Source organism: Pezoporus wallicus, unplaced genomic scaffold (assembly GCF_028554395.1).
Source record: "Pezoporus wallicus isolate ANWC-B61680 ecotype Strahan unplaced genomic scaffold, APGP_CSIRO_Pwel_v1 contig_1583, whole genome shotgun sequence".
Classification (NCBI taxonomy): Eukaryota; Metazoa; Chordata; class Aves; order Psittaciformes; family Psittacidae; genus Pezoporus; species Pezoporus wallicus.
The window spans coordinates 1,216,352-1,240,875 of record NW_026637266.1 but is presented as its reverse complement, the minus strand read 5'-3'; the positions used below and the strand labels follow the sequence as shown (position 1 = coordinate 1,240,875).

At 40.8% G+C, this 24,524-nt stretch overlaps 1 long non-coding RNA gene across 1 annotated transcript in view; it reads left to right on the top strand.

The window, feature by feature from the left end:
- LOC130596692 (uncharacterized) overlaps window positions 1-24,524 on the top strand; it is a 120,018-nt gene that overhangs the window by 11,856 nt on the left and 83,638 nt on the right. The window contains exons 2-3 of the long non-coding RNA XR_008971584.1: window positions 7,513-7,621; window positions 21,749-21,821. This is a non-coding gene — a long non-coding RNA (uncharacterized LOC130596692). The remainder of the gene's footprint in view (window positions 1-7,512; window positions 7,622-21,748; window positions 21,822-24,524) is intronic.

Sequence of the window (24,524 nt, the reverse complement as noted above, 5' to 3'; positions counted from 1 at the left end):
CATCATCTGCATTTCAGCCACAAGAAAACAAGCCTCTGCTTTTTGCACAGATTTACTTTCCCCATGGGCACCCCTGCATGGCTGTTTCATTTTACTTTTATTTTTAAAAGTGAGTACAATTAAAGGTGAGCAAAGAGCAGATTTGCTTATAGGCAACCAGAAATGTGTTTTTGTAACCTTTTAATATTTTTTTTTTTTGGCTAAAACAAGGCAAAATTTATTTATTTCTTTTCAGTTTTTTCTTTTTTTTTTTTCTTTCTTTTTTTTTTTTTTTTTAACCAAGGGTCTGAGAGAGGTGTCAGGAAAATGGGTTATCACCTCATTCTCAGTCCTTATGACTAGAGATAAAGAGAGAATGTAATGGCTCACTCCTTATGGCAGTCACAGTGAAGTGCACGGGGATGGCATACATTAAATAACCAGGATAAAGAAAACCATGTGATCTGCTTTCTTGTAAGGGAATCTAATAGCTCTCTCAGAAACCTTATTTCCTTTTCCTTTTTTTCTTTTTCCCCCGATGTCTCTTCTTTGCCTGCCCCACTTGTACCACCTGCAGGCTGTTGTTATTCTCTGGTGTAAATGCCTATCTGGTGTAGGCTGTAAACAGATTGGAGCAAGACTTCTCTGTCTGCAAAGATCCTTTCTACATATGCAGTGCTATACACATATTAATTAATAGCAATGTTTTTTATTAACTAAAAGGCCGTATATTTCTCTTTCTATGGGCTGGGATTCTCTCTCCCTTTAAAAACTGCTAGATTAGATGCCCCAGGCAGGCTCCATGCATTGTACAATGTTTTGATGTGAGCAGGCGGCTCAATAGCAAGGCAGCATCGTTTGCCCTCATCTGCCAGCTTTTGTCTTTGAGTGGAAGTGTGGGGCCTGGTGAGAGGTAGGATATGAACTGTGTCCAGACTCTGTTCCTTATCTCCGAGATCACCAAGAGGGAGAGCATTGTTGATGGATTTAAATCAGCTTTTTCTCCCCTTGTGCACAACAAAAGTCTAAATCCCTTTTCAGACCAGATTGCTCCATTTCACTGCATGGGCTAGGCAGATTGGAAACATGTTTGTCACTCAGCTTTTCTCCCAACCTAATCAGTAGATGCTGGGGTGGTGGGATTTTGGTGCTCAGTGTATCACCCTTTAATCTACAGAGTTGGCCTTTAAAAGCTGCTGATGGTGTTGCTGCTATGTGTGAGCTGCTGCTGTCTTTCATTTCTGAAGACAGATATAAAAATAATATTAACCACGAGTGTAAGCAGAGGGTTTAGCAGGGATTTGAATCTAAAATGTGGTACTTAATACTGGCCAACTTGATTTGGTCCAGCAGAGCTGAACCCCTTATTCTGTTATAATAAAGTGTGCTGTATATGGAGAGGATTGCAGCGGGATTTACTGTCTCTGTGTTTTAGTTCTGCTGCTGAATGGGCCTAAATGGTGAATAATGATAGGCCAGAGGGAGCTATGGTTGGTAAGAAGTGGCTCGGCAGACCTGTCTGCAGGCTTCAAAGGTCTTTCTGGCAACACTATGAGCTTACCAGTGTCCTTGCTTTTGCGGAGCTCTATAGCATGCCAGCATCATCTGTGCCTAAGACAGGCATCCTAAATGGACAAATCATCACAACAAGAAGGTATAAAGAAGCAGGTTAGCTCTTGTGAATTTGTAGAGGTCAGCAGGATGCTAAGAGGGAGAGTTAAGTGATAGGTGTGATGAAAGGTATAAAAAGCTTCAGAATAATGCAGGCTTTCTGGGACAGAGTCTGCAGCTATGTTTACACACCAAGTTCATATCTGCATGCACACACATATGTATGTTGTGCTAAGCAGAGCCTGAAACAGATATTGTCTGGGATCTCTGGCTAAATGCAAAGTAATTCCTTCCAGGAAAGATGTATTTAATTGGCTAGGTATGCAAAAACATTTCTAATTTTTTCTGCCACCAAAATATGCCGTGCATAATCTACCTTTCATCCCCTTGAACCACACCTGTATTGTTCCGTGGTATTAAAAGGTACTGGTAACATGCATCTACCAGCCCCATTTAATGTCCTGTATAGAAGAGCTGGAGTATGAGAGGAACATGGAACTGGGCATTTGGGAAGCAAGGGTCATTCAGAACTTCCGTCGAAATATTCAATTTATTAAGACCTTGCTGTGAGGAGGGACTGGCTGGATGAAATTGAACAGTCTTTCAGCAACCAGTTGAATTCTACCCTGGATTTGGACAGGGTAGGCTGAGGTTCTTAATGACTTCTTTGACTCAGTCTTCACTGGCAAATGCTCTCACCACACCACCCAAGTCTTGGAAGGCAGACACATTCTCACAGACTGTGAGAATGAAGACCCTAGGCCCGCTGTAGGAGAGATCTGGTTCAAGACCATCTTAAGAACCTGAATGTATACAAGTCCACGGGACCTGATGAAATCCATCCGCGGGTCCTGAAGGAGCTGGCGAATGAAGCTGCTAAGCCACTGTCCATCATATTTGAGAAATCATGGCAGTCAGGTGAAGTTCCCAACGACTGGAAAAAGGGAAATATAACCCCCATTTTCAAGAAGGGGAAAATGGATGACCCGGGGAATTACAGACCAGTCAGTCTCACCTCTGTGCCTGGCAAAATCTTGGAGCAGATTCTCCTGGAAGGCATGCTAAGGCACATGAAAATCAACAAGGTGCTTGGTGACAGCCAGCAGGGCTTCACTAAGGGGAAATCCTGCCTGACCAATTTGGTGGCCTTCTATGATGGGGCTACAGAACTGATGGACAGGGGTAGAGCAGTTGATGTCATCCACCTGGACTTGTGCAAAACGTTCGACACTGTCCCACATGACATCCTTGTCTCTAAATTGGAGAGACATCAATTTGATGGGTGGATAAAGAACTGTCTGGATGGCTGCACACGAAGAGTTGTGGTAAATGGCTCAATGTCTAGCTGGAGACCAGTAACGAGTGGTGTCCCTCAGGCTTCAGTGTTGGGATTGGTCTTGTTCAACATCTTTGTCGCTGACATGGACAGTGGGATTGAGTGCGCCCTCAGCAAGTTTGCCAGTGACACCAAGCTGTGTGGTTCGGTTGATACGCTGGAGGGAAGGAATGCCATCCAGAGGGACCTCGACACGCTTGTGAGGTGGGCTGATGCCAACCTTATGGAGTTTAACTATGCAAGTGCAAGGTTGTACACCTGGGTCGGAGCAATCCCAGGCACGGCTACAGGTTGGGCAAAGAATTGATTCAGAGCAGCCCTGTGGAGAAGAACTTGGGGGTTTTGGTTGATGAGAATCTGAACATTTGCTGGCTTCAGTGTGCACTCGCAGCCCAGAAAGCCAACCGTATCCTGGGCTGCATCAAGAGGAGCGTGACCAGCAGGTCGAAGGAGGTGATCCTGCCCCTCTACTCTGCTCTCGTGAGACCTCACCTGGAGTATTGTGTGCAGTTCTGGTGTCCTCAGCATAAAAAGGACATGGAACTGTTGGAACAAGTCCAGAGGAGGGCCACGAGGATGATCAGGGGACTGGAGCACCTCCCGTATGAAGATAGGCTGAGAAAGTCGGGGCTGTTCAGCCTGGAGAAGAGAAGCTTGCGTGGAGACCTCATAGCAGCCTTCCAGTATCTGAAGGGGGGCTATAAAGATTCTGGGGAGGGACTCTTTGTTAGGGACTGTAGTGATAGGACAAGGGATAACGGGTTAAAACTTCAACAGGGGAAGTTTAGATTGGATATAAGAAGGAAATTCTTTCCTGTTAGGGTGGTGAGGCACTGGAATGGGTTGCCCAGGGAGGTTGTGAATTCTCCATCCCTGTCAGTGTTCAAGACCAGGTTGGATGAGGCCTTGGGTGATATGGTTTAGTGTAAGGTGTCCCTGTCCGTGGCAGGGGGGTTGTAACTAGATGATCTTAAGGTCCTTTCCAACCGTAACTATTCTATGATTCTGTGATTCTCTGATTCTGTCATTCATGGACAGATGAGGAGGAAGTCTGGCTGGTGCTCCTTCTAGTCTGGCATCCCAGATTCCTACCAATCTGCCCCTGGGGATGTCATGTCCCTGCCTAGATCTCCAACCTTCCTGAAAGGACTGGAAACTCTTTAGTTTAGTACTCCTTCCATCATTTAAAATACAAAAGAGTTTTGAATGAAAGTTCAATTTCCAGCGAACTCGAGTTCTGTCTTTTTAGTGGTTATGAACTATGGCCAAATGTTTTGTTTAAGTGCTGAGTAACTCTTTTTAGTTATGGCTATCCAAGGACAAATGGAAAAACAGGACAAGGACAAGCAAGAAAGAAAACAGTCTTTCAGAAACCCTCCTTTATTTCTGGGAAAGGACATAGATTTTTCAAGACTTTCCGGATTCTCTCTACTCCTAGAAGAGCTGGAGGACAATCCTACTTGCCATAAAAGCACAAATTTTCCCATGTGATTGTCCTGGTACTGATTGTCCCAGACTCTCTTCCTGCCTGGATTAATAACTGAGACAGTTTTCAGCAACTTTTAGTACCCAAGTCCAAAACTTGTAATGAGCTGGACATTGTCAATACTTAGAGCAAGAGCCTTTGGCCTAGTTATGAATAAATAATGAGCTTTTTGAAGATGCCATTCCAGTGGGTGAATCTAGAAGTGAGGGCTGATGATTTCAGTGTCTCCTGGATCGGTCAGAAGCGGAGAATAATTGAGATAGATCCTAGGTACGTCTCTGAACAGAAGGAGCAGATGAGGGGCCATGATGAAGACATCAAAAATAAGAGAGCCATGCCTCTCAAGGAGAAACTTTCATTTTTCCCAACATGACAATTGAAATGCTGGTCACAGTGTACTTGAACATGGTATGAGTCCAGTTGCCTGGTGAACCATGTGTAAGCAATCCGTATGAGGACTGTACTAGAGCGACAGCCTTTTTCCAGCAGTGGAAAACAGGTATTTTCTCTAGCTGATCTCTCTCTTTTAAAGCAAACTGCACATGCACATGTATGTACATATTTTTATGTATATATAGCCAATTTAATTAAACAAAATTCCTTACAAGCTGAGACTGCACAAGACAAGATTCAATCAAGAACTGCTTCTTTTTTTTCAATTCCCGTGTTCAAACAGAAGTCCCTTAGAAAGGAGGGCTGGATATTCCATACAGAAAAGTGTTGGCTTTTGAAACAGATTTTTTACAGAAGGTCCTAGTTAAATCATCTGATTGATTAACACAGATTTGGACTATGCCTGTGGAAATCACTGGTATTACAGGTTGTGTTGGCAACTAAGTGGGAAAAATTAGAGAAGAAAATCAGATCAGTTTAACTGAAAGTTTTAATAAAAGTTCAACTTCACGTGACTAAATTCTCCCCCCCCCCCCCATTAGGATGTGAATGGATTTTTCTCATTCAGGTCAAAATACTCAGTGTCACATATAATGTCTTGTTATATGGTACTTTTAAGGAGAGGAAATAGTAAAGTAAATGCAATCCCTTTCATCCAGGAACTCAGTGATTAGAGCACTTATTCTGTGTGTAGGAGGTCAGGGTTATGTTCCTTTCTCATCTTGAGGACACTTTAATTGATATCACTCAGATATTAGGGCTTTATTTATGTGGATGGGGGAGATGTTCTTAACTCCTTTTGTTCTACTTTTATTGGGAAAATACTTGAAATATTTTGGAAGCCATGGGGAGAATAATTTTGTGACTTAGTGCACTCACCTAGGAGAAATCAGATCTGTGCTCCAGGCTGCATTACACTGACTACTTAAGAGTTTAAATGTCTCCTGAAGCAGGGACTACAATCCTTTTCTGCTTCCCCCATGACTCATCCAACCATTTAGGATAAAGTTATTTTGTGCACTGAGCTCTAATGAGTGATTTATCCTATGTAAAATATAACAAATTGAGCATGATGGACTGCTTGACCCCAGGCAGACAGCGTGGCAAGTAGGTTAATGTGTGGCAGGCATGGGCTCATAAGATGTCGAGGCAAAGACATAGAAGGGTGCCCAGCTCTACCACAGCCCAGTCTAATGCCTGAATAACATCTTTCCAGCTGCTCTGGAAGACTTACAAATCTAGCAACAACAAAATATTGGCCTAATGTAAGAAATAGCGGTGGGAAGATAAGAGAGCAGAATTAGCCAAAAAACCTTCTGTCTGGTTCTTTTCTTCACATCCTAGTCACAGCTACAACTTAAAAAAGATAAGAACTGATAGTTACCTTGATTACTTGGTGTTTGTATGCTTGAGAAAACTAAACTTTAAGACCTTAGGCACTTTTGTTGGATTAGACAGTATACAAAAAAAAACATTAGGCCTATAAAATAAATATAGAAGACAAAAAGTAAATGAGCTTTCCAACTACAAGAACACTTTTTTTCTTTATCTCCCCTGTTTCTGGGACTGAATTCTGGGGCAGAGATACACCACAAGAGGCACTGCAATTAGCTTGCTATTAGTGATGGTGGAAACATTTTTAATCAAAGAAAAGTATCTCAAAGGTAGTACCAATAGGCTGGGACAGTCTCCTTCCATCTGGGGACAGAAGGAAAGGAGGAGCAAAGCACCTAAATTGTGGTAAGGGCAATCCTGTGTAGTGAAATGGATTACCTAGATGAGAAGGACTCGCTCACAACTTTTCTTGCCCTCTTACTCTTCCTCAGTGAAAATCAGTGAAAGTCGGATGGATTTTATCACTTTGGTTTTTTGCTGCTTTTGCAATACTTATATTAAGGCTTTCTTCTGCTCTCGCATTAATGCTTATGCTGCTTTCTTCTCAAAGCACTGGTCCTTTCCAGAATCACTGCCATCAAAAGGTTCTCTCACTGAGGACAATGCCAAAATAAACTGCTCGAGGTCCCACCTCCCAAGACTCTCAGGAATCTCAGCAGAGACTGATGAGTTAGATTTGGCACCCATTTTGTGTTTTAAATATATTATTTTTCCCTCTAGGTCATGGATATTTAGACAGGTGTGTTTGGAGATTTCCAAAAATTAAGGGAATGACAAAGGTTAGCTTTGTTATCTAAGTGACCAAAAAAACTCCCTCATTGCCTCAGCAAGTGAGCAGGACATCAGGGGCCAGCTGTGATTGAGTTTGTTTTGTTCTTTCTCTTAGTAACAGACTCTGTCCAGCAGAGGTGTTAAGGCCCTTATGGCCTGAATTCTTGCCAGTGTCATTCCTTCATAACAATACTTTGTGCTTTTGTATTGCCTGAGAGAGTTTGCTAAGGCCTTGTGAGAGATTGAACTGGGCATCTGATGCCACCTGTGAAAATCCCACTGGTAACAGCTAAAAATTCGCCTCTGTGCTTCTGCTGGAAGCAAAACTCTTTTCCTAAGCTGTGGTGTGACTCTCACTGCTGTGGCTGCCAGAGAAGGAAAGCCTTTTAATTGAAGTCTTACACCTGAATTACTGTTATCCCTGCAGGAAAGAAAAAAAAAACCCAACAAACCCCCTCATGGGACCAACAGATAACTAATGAGTCTGTCTGCTGAGAGGCAGCAAGAGAAGCATGTCACCTTGTCTTGTTTGGTTTGGCAGAGCTGGAGCACTCATAAGAGACGAAGCTGCTACAACTTGCCTCCCCAGCTCCCAGAGCCACACAGCCTCTGCTGCCAAAAGCATTCTTCCACCGCAGCACGCGCGGCAGGTAAGTGTCTGCCAAATGACAAAACACAAACCTCCTAACAAGTAGCTGAGGGTAGGGTGGGAATTCCAGATAGAGACAAATCTATGTCCCTCAGGAGATCTGGAGCAAAATGATCACTATAAGTATTTCGCTGCTAATTAAGTTTTGATCCTTTGGCTTCACTTGAAACAGTTTGAGAGTATATCAACTTTGAGAGCAGGTGCTGACTAGCTTGAAAGCACTGGTCCATCAAATCAGGTAAGAGTTTTATATCCAGAAACTCCCCTAAAAGAGAGACTGTAACTTGCTAAGTGATAGATATACCCAGGCCCTTTCAAGTATAACATGTTATTGACAGAGTTATAATGCTTCTAACTTACATTTATTCCCCCAAATGTTTGCAAAATTCCCCTATGCTCTGAAAAAGCATCCTCTGTCTCATGTTCTGTCCTCTTCATTAAAGTGTATGGAATGAATGCCAAAGGAGACATAGCCAGGTGCAGCTTGGAAATCCCAGTAGTTGCTTCTCCTCTTCCTGCCTTGGTTTGGAATCCAAATCCAAACAGGAAAGTTTGATTTTAGAGGAGATGCCACTTCTGTTCCATTGTCTTCAAAACTTTCAAAGGTTAAGAGCAGAAGAAGGTTGGATGCATAAGACATCTTGTCCCCAGGTGCCAGAATATTTAGAGAAGTGTTCACCTTTTATTAGCAGCTCTTAAATTTTTCTTGGCTGACCAGAATGGAGAAATGCCCAGGAAATCTGCAAGTGAAAAATAATTAGCTGTGTATGAAGTGGGAAACTATGATAGAGAGGTCATTAAAAATGTGGGTTATGTTTTTCTGTATCTGAAAAACTTCTTTCTTAATGATCCCTGTGCTACAGAGAACAACAAAGCACGTTAGGATAAATAAAAATCTGTACCATGCCTCTCTACAGCTATGGCTGCCTGAGGACAGAATGCAGAATGGCACATAGTTACAGCAGCTTGCAATATGACCAGCTCCAATTGCTCCCAATCACAGTTTGCCTTCAAGTCACGGTTGAAAGATACATTTTTCTTATAAGTTGCTCCCTGAAATGTGGGTCTCTAATGATCGCTTAAAAGAAAAAGTCTTTCCAGTGTCATAGTACTGCATTCATGGGGCCAAAATGATTCTGTACCTTCCTCCTCAGTGAATGTAATGGATAGTTAAAAACATTTGCAAGTCTAGCAGTCATTCTTTTACTGTTCTTCATTGTGTTGCCAGTGTTCTGGAAGAAAGCACTCAAAAATTTCTGGTATGCCTTCAAATTTCTGCTGCTCATACTGAGAGCCAGAACTTGCTAGTATACAGGTGATCAATACGGGTAGATGGATTTTCCTAATTATAGTAAGGTTTTGAGTAAGGTATTCCCTCAAGTGTTGAGGTAGTGGTACAGTTACCAGCTTGCTTCTAGCCTTGTGGAATTTGACAGACAGCTGACAAATGAGAGTTTCTTTGTAAAAACAAAACCAGCAATACAGGGATGTTTTCTTCCCAGACATCTTCCTTTGTTATGGGAAATGTTTGCATGGCTTTCTCTGTCTCTCCTATTGCCTTGTAGGGCCCTTCTGTGACTCAGGGGTGTGGTGCTCTCAACACTTTGTGAGGTTTTTCACAGTACTGGCTCCTGAACAGCTAACACAAGATTACTGGACCAGCTGCTGTCTAAATTAATAGCATTGTGTAGATGTAACTGGAGGCAAAATTTCACCCCAAACCAGATTTAGTCCAATGTGCCTTGTACTGCGCAGCAGATCTGGGTTCTTCAGCCTCCACTGCTAATGTGTCATTCGCCCAAATTGCACTGATTTTGTATTGAGGACTTCTTTGTACCTGTAATCCAATCAGAGTTCTTTACTACCTGAATAAAGAAATCTTCCTAACTGGACAGAAATAGTTAAAGGATTTCATTTTCCATTCACAGAGCTGCTATAAACCATCCATTAATGAATTATGACAACTGCACCTGCTGAAGAGTATTTTACTGAGTTTAAGCATCATAAGTAAGCAGAGTTGCTCAGTATGTTGCGTGAATGAGAAGCAGTTGAAGTGTGACAGAAATTACAATACAGAGGTGTATATTCAGATCATCCATCCCTATTTACATCACAAGAAAATGTGACATCATTGCAGGTCCATTATGTATGGTATCTCTGGTAAAAACCTTTGTGGTTTCATGAAGAAGTTGGGCCTAAATAATTTGCAAGACTGTGGAAGACTCCTGAGAACCTCTTCCATCTGGATCACAATGCTACAGGCCCAATGTGGTTGAATGAATTAGCCTATTGTTTTCAGCAGGGGAATAAAAAAATGGGGTTAGTAAATTGAGTAGAACATCCAACAACACTAGTCCAGCAGTTTTAGTGGTTATACCTTTCATTTGCTCTTAATTTGGATCACTGGATGATATTTAATCACATGATATTTGGAACACTGATGATAGTTAATCACATGAGCTCAGAAACACAAGTTGGGAAGGAAATAAGAACATAGGATTGTGGCTCTCCAGTTAAAACACATTTGTGATGTCAGTTCTCCTTCTGTAATCCATTTGTGCTCCAGCAGTGAGGATGAAGGCTGCTTAACACTTGTCTCCATGGGTTTGGTTCTGGGATGGAAGGATTTGCACATGTGATTCTATGAGGCTGTGGCTGGGGAATGTGTGCCTTCCAACCCAGCTGCTCTGAGGTAGGGCCTAACTGTTTCTAGCTGTAGAGCATCACTGCCTCCTTCCTGAGGGCCTTTTTGCCGGGTGAAGCTAGCATGAGAGGTCACAGAGCAAGCAAGAGGCTTGGTGCCAGCTTGTAGAATCATAAAACACATGTGGGTTAGGAGATCTAAGTCTTGGACACAACTGAAACATAGGAAACAATCTGGCAAGCTTCACAGAGGCATTTTCTGTGCATGGTCGGTCAGCCCAATGTGCCTTTTCAGCACCGCCACCACACAAACAGGAATCTGTGGTGCCTTCCACTATGCGTTTCTGGTTGCCAGAGTCCCTCTTTGCTTCTAATTTATGTTAGTGAGGCAGTTCTAACTGAAAGGGATGAGAAAAAGCCATAAAGTTTGCTAAGCTTCTCCTCTTCTCTTCCATTCCTGCGTTTGGCAGAGCTTGGTCGAAATGGTGAATTGTGCCACTTGCTCTGTTGCTTTCTTGAAGTAGTTAATGCATGGGTCAACTTTTGGCATGTCTAAAATTGACTCATTTAGCATGTCTAGAATTGATGTGTTGAGCCCAAACTGCAGTCACACCAAGTGGCTCAGTCAGTGCTGTGTCTGATACTGGCAGTAGAAATAATGCATAAGGCCTTCATGCTGGCACATCCCTAGGTTAAAAGACTATTTTCACTTGAATTGCCTGAATTGTCTTCTGTGCTAGATTCTTCTGTGTGGGTCTGAAAATAAATTATGCATCAAAATTAGCGTTAGAGGCCACTGTGTCTTATCCCAATCGATACTGCCTGAGGCTTTTGATGCTGATCAGGATGTGGAGAAGTTCCTGTGAAGGTGAAAGAATTGCTAGATAATCTTCAAGTACCAAGAAATAATATTTAAACTGTGGTTGTTCTTAATCTACAAAAGTTTTAAAACATTGTTTGAAGCTGGTGTGCTAGAGGAAGCAGGCTAAAATCAGCTCAATTCTTCCTCACTTTAATTGCAGTCCTTTCCTTGAAGGAGGAGCAAAACCCACGTGTTTGATGTACTGCTATGAGTTTTCAGAGGAGCTGAGAAAGCCCAATAGAAATGTTAAAGCAATCTGTGCTCTCCTTACCTCTGTTTTCCTGCCTCTCTCTGGGGTGGATATACAGCACCTCCAAGATACGGCAAATGTTCAGTTGCTTGTGAGGCCACGTCCCTACATTTCAGCTTGGAGCTACCAGCTGGCAGCGGCAGCAGCCCTGTGCTGTCCGGGTGGTTACAACCAGTGGCTTTGAAGTTCTGCCCTTCAGCTATCTCGTCTTGCATGCAGCTTGTGATACATGAGTCTGTGTCCTGCAGCTGTCTCCATTTAAGTCAGCAGGCATTTGAAGCACTGCTGGCCACCCCGGGGAAAGGGGCAAGAGTTGAACAAAATGTTCATCATCAATTAAACCATTGGAATGCCAGTGCAGAGTCTGATTCCCTGACACTTTCTCCTATAAAACCAGTGTCATGTCTGAGCTTTTTAATAGGAAAGAAAATAGGCAGCTGCCAAGGTCTGCTAGTTAGTATGAGTTTGAACCAAAGGAAAATCAATAACTGTGTCAAATGGTTTATAAGTAAGACAAGCTGACTTTTAGGCAGTGACTTCAGTAAGCTCCAGCTCCCCTTTAGACTACTGTATTCAGTTTGAAACTTCACTGCTAAATATGTTAGAGGAAGCCAACAAGATAATACCCAGGCAGCTAAACCAGCAGTGGGGTTTTAAAATGTTTCCTTGCAGTGAGCCAAATTCAGCTCTAGTGTAAGTGCAATTCCTACTAAAGCCAGTTCTGAAACTGCTGCTGAAGACAGGTTGAAAAAGCAGTTCAGATCTTCATCTTGCATTACACTATCTGGGTTGTCTTCACTAGGAAAGACTTCATCATGCAAAACATAAGCAAGAGGAAAATATGAACCACCTGGCTGTTTTACCCATTTAGTCCTGGGCTGAATTTGCTCGAGTATCTCTGTTTTGTCTTTTATGCCTATCAAGTATGCCTGCCTGTTTTGAGCCACAACAAAAGCAGTAACAACAGACTTTGACACCTGTGTTTCCTCCAGCTGTGAGTCTCATCTTTTTTCTGCAAACCACTTTATCCGCTCCAGAATGAGGGGCCAGTTCTCAGAATTACAAATGCTGCTCTGCAACAAATGGTCTCTTCATTTGCTTTATCTGTACAAGTGTGTGCTTCTTGGTCTTACTTCACTGTTTCTACGAACTTTACGTGCTGTGGGGTATGCCCCTGACTTACAGAGTGAGTTTGATGCAAATTGCATAACAAAAGACTTTACAGTGCAGGCTCACGTGTTTAAATCCATGGTTATGTTCTTAAAGGTCTAACTTTCTCTCCCTTACCAGCTGTCCTCCCTTAGTGACTAGTTCTGATAACAGCCCTGCTGAGACAGCAAATGGCAGAAAGCAAATTGTTTCTAAAAAAAGATAAAGGGTGGGAAGTGAAGACATAAAAAGGAAAAAGAGGGTCAGAAAAAGTTATTCTAAAATGCAAAATGCTGCTAAGCCTGAGTAACTGGACTGGCAATCTTTGATAAGGCTGGAATCACTGCCACAAAAATGAGTAGAAAATGTTGTCATTCACACAACAGCAAAGGAATTTACAGTATGAAAGTTGTCTGTCTTCTGGTGCATCTGTATACACCATGTGATGGGCTACTTGGCAGGCCAGGATATTATGTAAAAGAAACAATCTTGAAAAGTCTTCTGTCTTTGTTTAATATATCAGAAATGCTGTTCTTCCATAACCTGAGCAGCAGCTCTGTATTAGAATTTTTAATACAGAGTAGGGAATATACCTAGGAGCAGGTATATTCCTAATATGGGAATGAGCAGTTGTGCTCCCATTTCATGAACTTTCAAAAGGATACTGTGGATAGAATCATTGAAATATGGTGGGCAGTACCACAAGAATAACTTCTGACCCACACCTCACTCTGTAAGAAGTCATTAATGTGTACAGGAAAAGTAGACACCCCAGACAAAATCTATCTTGTGGACTTTACCTACTTCATCCCAGCAGGAAAACACAGTACAGATAGAAGAAGAGTCATTGCAATGCTGCAGAGGTTGAAGCCAAGAAGCCAGGACTGTTGGATGGATCTAGTTGAACAGCTCTTGGACAGCTTTGGAAACTCTTAATCTTAGTTTCCAACACCAAACCAAATTTAGGTCAGCCTGATGCGCCCACTTCTTCTCAATGGGTCTGTGTGAGGAATTCTGTCTGGGTAGACATGCCTCCCAACCTAGATAATTAATTGCATTCATTTATTTTAATTTAATTAAAACAGGAATAATTTTACATCACAAATTAGTTGTCGCTATTTTAAGTGTTCGCATCTAAGTCAGCTGGAAAGATCAAATAGACTTGCTCATTTCCCTCTTTGCTTGTAGTTGTTTTTCAGTCTGCTTCCTGTTCATATTCTTATGCGTGATATGCTTTTCTTTCTATTTAAATTCTACTGTATGTTTTCAACAATATTATTCAGACTGTTTCTAATCCTGCAAGTTTCTTTTGTGCCATTTGTGGTCTGCTGGACTTACTTGTCTCTTTCATAATTATTTGGAGCCTTTATCATGCATTGGTAACTTCAAATGTGCAATCGGGTTCACTTTTCTGGTTAAGATTTATTTATTTGGGAGATGTCTGATCTATAGTGTGCAATTTATAGCCCCCAAACCCATCTTGTAAGTATAAACAGATAGCAGGTGATTAAATTTGGAGAACTGCTACATCATTGTTTTGGGAATTAATAGGGAGCCTGGGACTCATTTAAGCCAGTCCTTGAAAGCCTTTGTTCTAGCAAATAAAAAAAGGTGATCCTGCTTCAAATAACTTCTCAGTCTACTCTCAGCCATTTCTTTCCATACTTTGACCAAAAAGAGTCCAAACTTTGCAAGTATACTTAGCTTATCCTTGCATATTTGTGCATAGGTAACAAAAAGCTCATTCCTAACCTGGCTGCATCTTTTGGTCTATTACTTTGCTATATAAAGTGCTGAACATATTTCAGGCTCACAAATATAATCATAAAGGCCTCGTGGTCTTTCCATGACTGTGTATTAGATGGCTCTTCCCACAGTTAACAATAAGAATTATCTCATCAAAAGATACCAAGAGAAAGTTATTTGCATAAGGGGTGAATCAGGTAAGCTTGTACTTTTAGAAATAAAGTATTAGCTCATGTATTTTGACAAACAGGGTAAAACTATTATCCCATTATACCCAGTCTCAAATAGCCTACACAATTTCAGGTACTCTGTGACAGCGCTGCATGTACTTTTAAAATCTATTTATAAGCAGCTTACTCCCTTTTGCTTTAATTATTTCACAGTCTGAAAAATGCTACTGTCTTTATATAGAATCTCTTATAATATGATCAGAAAAATCCTTAGAGTTCTAGGGTTGGAGTTTTTTAACCACTTGAATTAAAATGTTGTTTTCTTTCCATAGACCTCTTCACCAGAATAATAAAAATGCACACAAAAGCTTCCCTGCTTTATAGGTTATGAAAGCGATTTTTACAGAACTGTATGAGCTTTCATCTCAATTAAATTTTGTAGGACTTTTCTATAAGGACAGAGTGTCTGTAAAATATTATGTTACCAAAAAAGGAGATTTTCTGCTTGAACTGTTTTCTGTCAGAGCTAGTTCAGATAGATTGGGCAATGAAATGATCTATTGTAAATTACTAGTTTTGCGTATATTTCTTTCTGACTTCTTAGCTGGTCCTGCCCATCTCTAATGGGCAATGGCATTGAGAGCTGTGCACTTGCCTCTGGGTCTGTCATGAGGTTTGGCTGGAGCTGGACCTTCTGAGAATTGGCACAGCACACTTTCACACGCTGTAAAAGTAATTTCTTGTGCTAATCCCTTGTGGCATTTACATATTACACAAGACCCTCTTTATAGAAGAAAACGCCAACATTTTCCCATGACCATAGTCTACGTACGGTAACTGTGAACTGTTGGATCTGTGAGCTGCATCTCAGGATACTTTGTCCTCCAGAAAAAGACCTGATACAGCAGTATGCCTTGCATCAGAGAGGAAGGTTATGGTGTAGTTAAAACATTAGTTCTAGACTCAAGGGGTTCAATTTAAAATTTATGCTTATCTACTGACTGCTGTGTGACTAGTTGTTAGGGCACAAACTTGTAATAGGTCCTCTTGTGATAGACACAAAATTCAAGAGCTTAGGAATGACTGTTCTAGCTTGGTCTAAAGGTTCATTGAGCCCTCTATCCAGGTGGTTACAAGCAGATGCAGAGGGAAGACTAAAAATAAGGAAAGAAATATACTTCTTCAAGGTACTCTCCCAATTTCCAACATTTCGTAAATACGATGTGTGTGTTTTTTCCATTTGATAACCCAAAATGTCTGCCCCCTCATGGTTCTTGAATAGGTTCCCTGTCAGCCCCTGCAAACTTTTTCTATTCGCAATATCCTTTTGCAGGGAATTCTGCAGTGAACAGAGCTGTCATCTGTTATTTTTCCTAAGTCTTGCAAGTTTCATTTTGTGTTCCTTTGCTCTCAGGCTGGAAGACGTAACATACAGTCAAATTTTATCTGTCTTTTTGAGGGCACTCTTTAGTTTCCTTATCTCTGTCATGTATCAGGCTGCCCAGCTTTCCCTTCAATTGCATATCGTGGTGGCCCTAATGCCTTCTCACTAGTGGGAACCTTGACAGAAGATTTTGCATCAAGCTTGTGTTTTTGTGTGTGCATGTGCAGATATATATTTATATAGAAAAGATATTTTTAAATATATTTTATATATAAAATGCAATGAAGGTTTAAGAAAGCAGTACTGTACGAAACAAGAATAGCACTGAATATTTATTACAAAGTTAATGTGAAGATGAGACTGTTATTTATTGGAAAACAGGAAAAAAAAGTGGTCTTTACTTTCTAAAGGACCTTGTAACGTTCTCCCGTGGAACCCCCTTTTACCTGAATGTCTACATGCCTATTTCTGTGGCAGCTGGAGATGCAGCAAAATGCCTGCTGAGGGAAACTGCACAACCAAACAAATACCCAAAAAGTCTGTAACATATTTATTGAACTTGTCTTTCAACATAGATGGTATACTTTGTTCAATCTTGTTGGGAAAAAGGAAGGCTGAGTCTCACTGCTGCGCCGTTGAGGTGGGGTGTCAGGATCTTCTGACTTTCTCCTACATGCTGCTTGTACACTCAGCTTGAGTGCATCGTGTCGATCTCGATGACTTTGGGGATAGCTGGGGAAATGCCCACTGAGGGTTTCTATGCAAGACACAGTAGACTTGTGATGCTGGATGTGGTGCTAGTAATTGCATATTGTGCTGTGTAAAAGGCAAGCAGAACTAAAAAGTTACAGAGACTCTGAAGATGAGGTTTCTTTCCCACTGACCCCAAGGCAGAAGCCACGCTGATCTCTCAGTTTGGTTCATCCTTCTTACCCTTGTCTGAGCTGTTGAACCTATCGTTTTTGCAATGCGCACAGGGCACATAAAGTGTGAGCAGATCATGAATTTACAGATGGTATACATAAGGACATTATGGTGTTCTTTGCTAGGAGCTGTGGCAATTCTTAATATTATTATTGGTTTTTTTCCTAAACTGTTCTTGAGTGCCGAACTCATGTTTAGGAGGTACAGTCCACAGTATTGGCAGCCCCAACAGAAAAGCTAGACTGAGTGTGGGCAATAGGATAGAGTATAAGCCATTGCAATCTAATGGAGCAAATGAATGACTGCTCTTTAATCAATTACTTTTTGACAGATAATTTTGCTTAGATCTCTAATGAATTAATAAAATTTAATAAAAGTGTTTTTGTAGGTAGATTTAGCTCGGAAGAGGTTCTGTGCATGAAAGGAACTGGTAAGAGGACGAGAAAACGTATAGTGGTGAAGCAGATGGAAATGGGGCTGATGTAGACTAATGGAAAGAGCGAAGGTCATGTAAGTATTAGAGTAAGTCCCAGGTCAGCAGCCAATGGAGAAAGTCCTGTCACAGCTTGAGAAAATCTTCTGAATATCCCATGCCTTGGTTACTTATGCCGTTGCTTGTACAGGCTGAAAGAGTTTCTTTTTGTGTTTGTTTCCTCAGCATACATTCCAAAACACTTGGGCAGGTTTGAAAGATGGAGCTCAACTGCTCATTTCAGCACCAGGGGATAAGTGGGGAGCAGAGGTGCTTGAGTAGAGTCTGCTTTTGCCTGCCTTCCACGTGTATTTATACAGCCTTCTCTGCCTTGGCTGGTTCTGAAGCTGTTATTCTCTGGAACTGCAGAAGGCATCCCCTCTCTGTTGCATGAGTCTTGCTTATTTACCATCAATATGTAAGGTTCTCCTCTGCTAAAATAGAATGGAAGTAATAAGAGAAGGGTTGCCGTGTCCTTTAACTGTACCTCTTCCAGGAGTTCTTTTTCTTTTTTTCTTAATCTTTTTTCTTTATTAGCCCGCTTTTTTCCTCATAATCTAATTACCACTATCTTAGTCAGTTGTTGATTCAGGAGTGCAGCCATGCTAAATTTGTGTTCTCTTTTTTCCTCTGTAGAGATAGGATGAATACTTGTCTGTATTTTCTCCATAAGATGATAGATGAATAAATTACTAGGTGCTTAAATATTTTGATAACATGGCACCAGATGAGCAAAAAAGCTAGTGTGATTATTTTCTTTGTCTCCTTTTTTCTTAAGCTCTCATTTTTTACCTTTGTTTTCTACTCATGCACCAAGAATTCTGTATCTATAGGTTGCCTAAACCTGATGTGGTGATCCTTGGAAATGAGGTTGTATCTGGTCAGATGAATATTTCTCATCTACTTCGGTGACAAGTTTCTGAGCTTGCTTCAAACCAACTTTATTGTCCACTGAAAAAACAGCTTTGCTTGAGATGTGGGTGAGGAATGTTCATGCAGTCTGCTCTGATGGAGAGGCTATAAATTTTCAGCAGAGGAACAGTAACAAACTAAAGAAGTTCTAGTTAATGATGTACGTGTCTGTCCATGTCTTCAGACACTGCTAAATGCTTATGGTTCATCTATGCACAAATGCACAGAGTTGCTTCACGGCAGTGTTCTTGTACTCCCTGTTCATGGCAATCCTCTTCTTAGGAGCCTTGAGCAGAAAAGCATTAAGAGAGTGAGATGCTGACTTTGACTGATCCTTCTGAGCTGTTTTTGATCAAACACAATCTTAAGCCCACAGCCAGGAGTCTTTTTCAAAACACAGTGATCTCTCTTAGAAGTAAAGATCCTCTGCACTAAACTGGAGATCTGTCTTCTAGTAAAAAAATTACTGTGGCAATTTTACCTCTCCCTTCCAATCTTATCCTTAGTTGGAGTAGGAAAGGTTTCAGCTAAAAGAACACAACCTTTCACAATGCTTAACTGAAAGTAGATAAAAATACATGCCTGTGTGTTTTTTATCTCCTTCTGCTTCAGTTCAACAATAACCCAGCATATGACTCCCTTAGTTGGCAGACTGCTTACAAGAAGTCTGCCATTTCTATTGCTGACATATCTCTTGCTTTTTACTCCTCCAGACTGTGTAGCATATTTAATTAAATTTTGAAACTTTGGTATGAAGTTTAGAGAAAAATAAAGATAATATTCACAGGGAGAAAAAGGAATTCTTTTAAAGTCAGCTTCATTAACTATCGGGCTATTAGAGTGAGGGTCACTTTGCCCAGACTGAAATAACTGGATCTCCCTAATTGCATTTTATTTGAATTATTTCTTTATTTCAAACATGTTATGCTTGTTAGCAATTTAATATGACTGGAAGCACAAATTAATTATACCTGGTAGCTAATCGTAGGAAAGTTACAGTGATCAATGTTTATGCTGATTTTTTTTTTTTTTAATATCTACCTTTAGCTTACCTACTTGGATCAGTTCCCTCCCAATCATAAATAAATATTTGCTGCTTATATGTTCCCATGCAAATTGGATTAATTTTAGCATATTCATGGAAGGAGGACATCTCTGCCTACCTTCAATATTAAGCTAGCTGAACAAGCAAAGGCTGGGTTTTTTTTCCCCCTGCTTAAGTACTATATGAACTAGACAGACAGAAAATTCAGCACAAGTTTGCTTATCCCAAATGGTTTGGGGGCATCCAGCGTGTTTGGAGAGATGGAGGTAAAGGCAATCAAAGAATTGACCTGGAAAGCAACTGTTCCTGGGGCCCTAACCTTGAAGAATTTCAGTTAAGCACTGCTCAGCTATATGAGATGGTAATTGGATAAACAGGGTGGTAAAAATTTGGGGTTGAATATGGGCAGAATTCAGCATATGCCTATATGTTTTTCTCTTTATATTTATAGCATCTCATGCAATCTTTGTGTCCTCTTGGACACTGCTCAACTGCATTTCAGTCTGTGGTGTAAATGTGCCACATCTTTAGCACCACAGACTCTCCATTCTTTCTTTTTCATTGGCTACCGTTTCAGGTGGGGTACAAGGAAATGTTCCAAGGGCAGAGGGGTTCTACCTTTCCTCTATGTCACCAGCATTTTGTGTAATGCTCAGCCCCTGCTCAGTGACTTTGAGAATATGGGGAACTGATCCTGACTCCCTTCTTGTAGGCAAGTGGTAGCTTTTTCATAGTGTTACATCCCAGTAATGCCCCCCCAGTCATATCCTTTTCAGAGGGTTGCTTCTCCTTTCCCAGCTCTCCTAACAATAGGGGCAGGTCATCCCTTACTGGAAACTGCACAGTTGAGAAATTCTTGTCTTTGCATTTGTCAGCTGAACTGAATTGTGGAACAAGCCTTGAAGTGGAAAGTTCTTTTAGTCAGATGTGGCTTTTGGCTTTTTTTGGCAGATTAATCGGTTGTAGGAATGCCGTTCATTTTGAGACAGCAAGATGCTGAGGGCTTTTGCATTGTTCTTGTGCCATAATACAGTATCAGGAACAAGCTGGAGACAAAGGCACAGGGGCAGGCAGTGCTAGAGTGTGAGAGCCAGTAGCCAGCTCTGTAAACTCTGTTATGGAGACTCATTATTTATATAGCAGACTGGGAAAGGCATCCTCATGCAATATTTGGGTGCTCAGCACTTAATTCATGGCAGTGTGCGTAGGAATTTTAGGGGTCCAACTCTGAGCATCAGGATTTGAAAACCTCAGCCAGAATGCTGAAAACACCTGAGAAAATACCAGGATTTTGTGTCATCATTCTGACTTACCTTTTCAATGGTTAAGGCAGCTGGATACATACTGTATTTATTTGCTTCCTGGTGTCTTGGTGTATGCAAGACCTTTAGGCCAATGGAAGAAATAAAAGAAACAGATTCAGGTTTTGGTTTTGAGTCCCTTAGACGGGATCTTTGACACCACAACTAAAGTTCAGCCCTTTCTCCTTCTGTGGAGAGTGCTGCTGGAGGTCCTAGAGGATAGGAAGATAACAGACTGACTAACGTAAAGCTCACAAAGAAACAGTTATCATAACTTCCAGCCTCCTCAAACCCCAGAACAGCAAATCTGACATCCCTATGAGAGCATGTGCACACACACATACATGGTCTGTGCCTGTGCAGCTTCTCTAGTGTGCCCTGCATGCGCTCCAGGAGGCTTGAGAGCCTCCTGTGATGTCTGTGCTTCTGAACTCCTGGGATGTGTCAGAGGCTTGTGTGATATGGAGTCGATTTTTGCATGGTTGGTGGCCATTTGTCTGAGATTTCCAGATGTTCCAGCTGCTAATTGTCTGGAAATCTGGTGGAATACTGCCCAAAGCATTGAGTTGGCAGGCTTGAAATGTCTTTTACATGTCTAATTAATGTAGTGTGCATGTAAAATGTCTTCTGTGAAAAGAAGACCCGGAAAGAAAAGTACGAGTTATTAACAAAGGCAAATAAATTAGAACTTCAGTTCATTGTGTGTCTTGCAGACCTTCAATTTATATTTCTTACATCAGTGCTATTATTCTACCAACATGCAATGATAAATATTCATGAAGTGTGTGTACTTTTATTTCCATGACATGTTCTGTGATGTTTTTATTTTTTTTGTGTGTGTTTCAAATTCAGCTGTTGCCTTGACACCATAGCATTCCTTGTACTTTTGGAGACATTTAAACTTTATCTTGTGAAGCCTTGTGCCCACTTATTCATATGAGGTAGAATATGCTGAGAAAATCTATCACACCCAAACACAGAGACGAGTTTATGGATTTCTTCCAAAGCTGTTTTTCCTAGGAGAAGTTTTTCATTCAGATGCTAAGGGTATGGCATTATATCTGTGTACTATTTAAAAAGGATTACTTGAAGCACTCTCTCTGTACTTCTTTTGTAGCTATCTGCCTAATGAAGTTCTGCAACTTTGCATTTTGAGGCCCATAGTAACTGGAATAGTTATTCTGTGCATTTCCTTTCTGCTCTACGCTAGTTAAGATGTTTAGTGGTGACCCAAAGGAGCACAGTAGATTCTCACAGATGACCTTTGCAGGTGACATAGGACTGGAAGAACTAAGGATTATGAAGAGGCCTGTGATATAGACCTTTCAGCTTGAATTGATAAGGTAAGGGAAATTTAATTATTTAAAAGTTTATGCAAACAATATAGGATTGAACATGAGGGGAAAAATATTAAGGCGATGGTGACAGAATGGGAGACTGTGCCTGAGAAGCAGTGAGCTTGGAACATGGTGGAATTTTTATAAGTAAACAGCAGAAAACAAATACCCAGTGTAACACCATCTGTTTGACTTAAAGACATCCTTTTAAAATGTTAACCATTGTTGGAGATATGAGCAAGAAAACTTAAAATACAAACAGAGACTGTGATAGCAAATATAAGTGGGAATTCTCTGTGGTAAGGACTAAGTGTCACTTTCTGCCATCAGCAACTCAAAGAAACTGATGATAAGCTGCAGACAACTCAGGGAAAAGATGTGATTGCCCAAAGAGAAAAAGTCCTGTAGGGTGTGTAGGAACTTTGAAACACACTCTCTCTAGTTTTCCTAAAGGAAAATTATATGGATTATCTTGGTCAGTCTGCCAGGACCGAATGTAGTACAAAGTCTAGAAACAGACTCCGCTGTTTGGTAAAGGATCTAATTGCTGGAACGTGAAGCAAATCACATTTTAACTATGGGAAAAAGTAAGTATTTAACAGAGAGACTAATTAAACATTAGAACATGTATTCTTAATTAAGAATACATCTATGGACTGCAATTTCTTTAAAAAATAATAATAATAATAATTTAGCACCATTCCCTTGGTAGCAAAACTAGTGCATGAGAAAGGGGACCCATTTCAATTTTACAACAGGGCTTGTTCGGCTGAGCTACTTCAGTTTGATCAAAATTACATTAAATAAGGGGATTTTGTTGTATTAATTTCTCAAAGCTTTCTACTGTCTTAAAAAATTCCTGTAGCTATTTAATGAATTCATGTTGTTTGATATCTGTAGTTTGTGGCTTCAGCACCATGAAGTATTGAACTATGACAGGGTTTCAGTCAAAATCCTACCACAAAGTTTGGGTCTGGTGTGTTCTGTGTGTGCCTCTTTGTGGTCACTATTTCCCACTGAATCTTCAGCCAGAAGGAAAGATTATTGCTGATGTCTTTTGTTGATAGGCCATTATGAGATTCTGACATTTAGAAAAGAGAAAAAATGAACTAAAAAATCCTACCATACACTAATCTGAAAGTACTTCTTTGTATTCTGAAGTAGCTGTATTTATGGGATATGTTTAGTAAGGCCACATTCATAATATTGTTTTGGGAGGTCAAGAAAGAGTAATCTAGAGATGTGGGAAGAAAAATTTAGAAGAAATGGGATTTTGTTTTGAGTGTAGTTAACATTGTTTGCATGATAAAGATGACAAATAGAGAACGCAGAATAATTGGATAGAAGGTTAAAATCTCACTTTACGAATAAACTTCTCAAACATCTCTCTCTATAAAAGCTATCACTTTTAAATTGAAATGTGTATTTTAAACCGTAGCTTTTCCTAATGCTCAGTCATGACAATTACTTCAGCAGTCTGCATATAGGAACAAATTGTACCTTGTCTTTTAGATGACTATAAAAATGTGCTGGAAAAGGGCTGTGAACATAAGGAAGAACTATGTTTTCTGTACTTTAATCTTTTTTATTCTTAGAATTTATAAGCAATCAAATGCTTTTTCTATTATGTTGGCTTTGACAATTCAGTCTGGGTCTGAAATTCAAAGAGTCTTGTCTTTTAGCCCTGCCTTATTCTCCTGTTACTCTTTTGCCCAAATGGGGGAGGAAGCGGTAAAAAAGTTGATTTTGTTAAAAAATGCCTTTTAAAGTTCTTCTATGTAATACCAATTGTCACAGATTAAAAATAGCTGTACTTCACATGTTTGCAGGAGAAAAAGGCTGGGCTGACTTTAGATTCTGTGATCCCTTGCATGGATTAGCAGAAATTCACTGGTGTTACGACTGATACTAGATGTGGGCATCCCCTGCTGGTGCAGCTGGCAGTTATCAGTATTTTTTTGCATGGTGAACTGTTGCTATTAACAGTCTGCTTTTGTCTTCCATTTTATTGGACTGTATCATTTTCCAGCATTGTAAAGCGGATATGCATTGGGATGCTCTCAGGTCCAGAGGGCTGTGGGGTGAGCATCCACAATGGGAGTCTTGCTGTCACCCTGGGAGCTGTTCTCGAGGTCAATTCTGTGACCACAAGGGTTAGAAGGTAGTTGCAGTTGTTCTAGAGTGAACAAGCAAATGTCTTGTAACTGAGAGACTCTGAGGAGGAGTTGAAAGAAGACTTCAAGTATCACAACATAACAAGCAGGTTGACCATGCTGTTTGCTCTCAGTATAGAAACTGCCTGAATCTGGGAATGACTGTGATGCCTGTTAAAAAAAAAAAAAAAGGAAAAAGGCTGCTCAGCCTTTCTCAGGCTGAGGTAAAAATGGTATTTCCCTCCACTTGTCATCTTTTGTCTGTGTATGTGGGTGATTGCATTATATGGTCATTCTTGCTCCCCCCATTTTGGCAGATTGCTGAGTGTGTTTTGCTCCTCAGTGACAATGTTTGTGCTCTCGGAGCTGGCTGTGCATTAGTCCTCGTCACGAAGGAGGGGATGGCTTAATTCCACCACCAAGGGGCAGGGGATAGTGTGCCTCTGACTTTAGCTCGGTGTTTTTGTTAAAATGGTGAATGTATGCTTTCCCATTGATATACCTGCCCATCAGTTGGGATTCATCAGGTCTGGACTTGACGCATTGTTCTATCAAC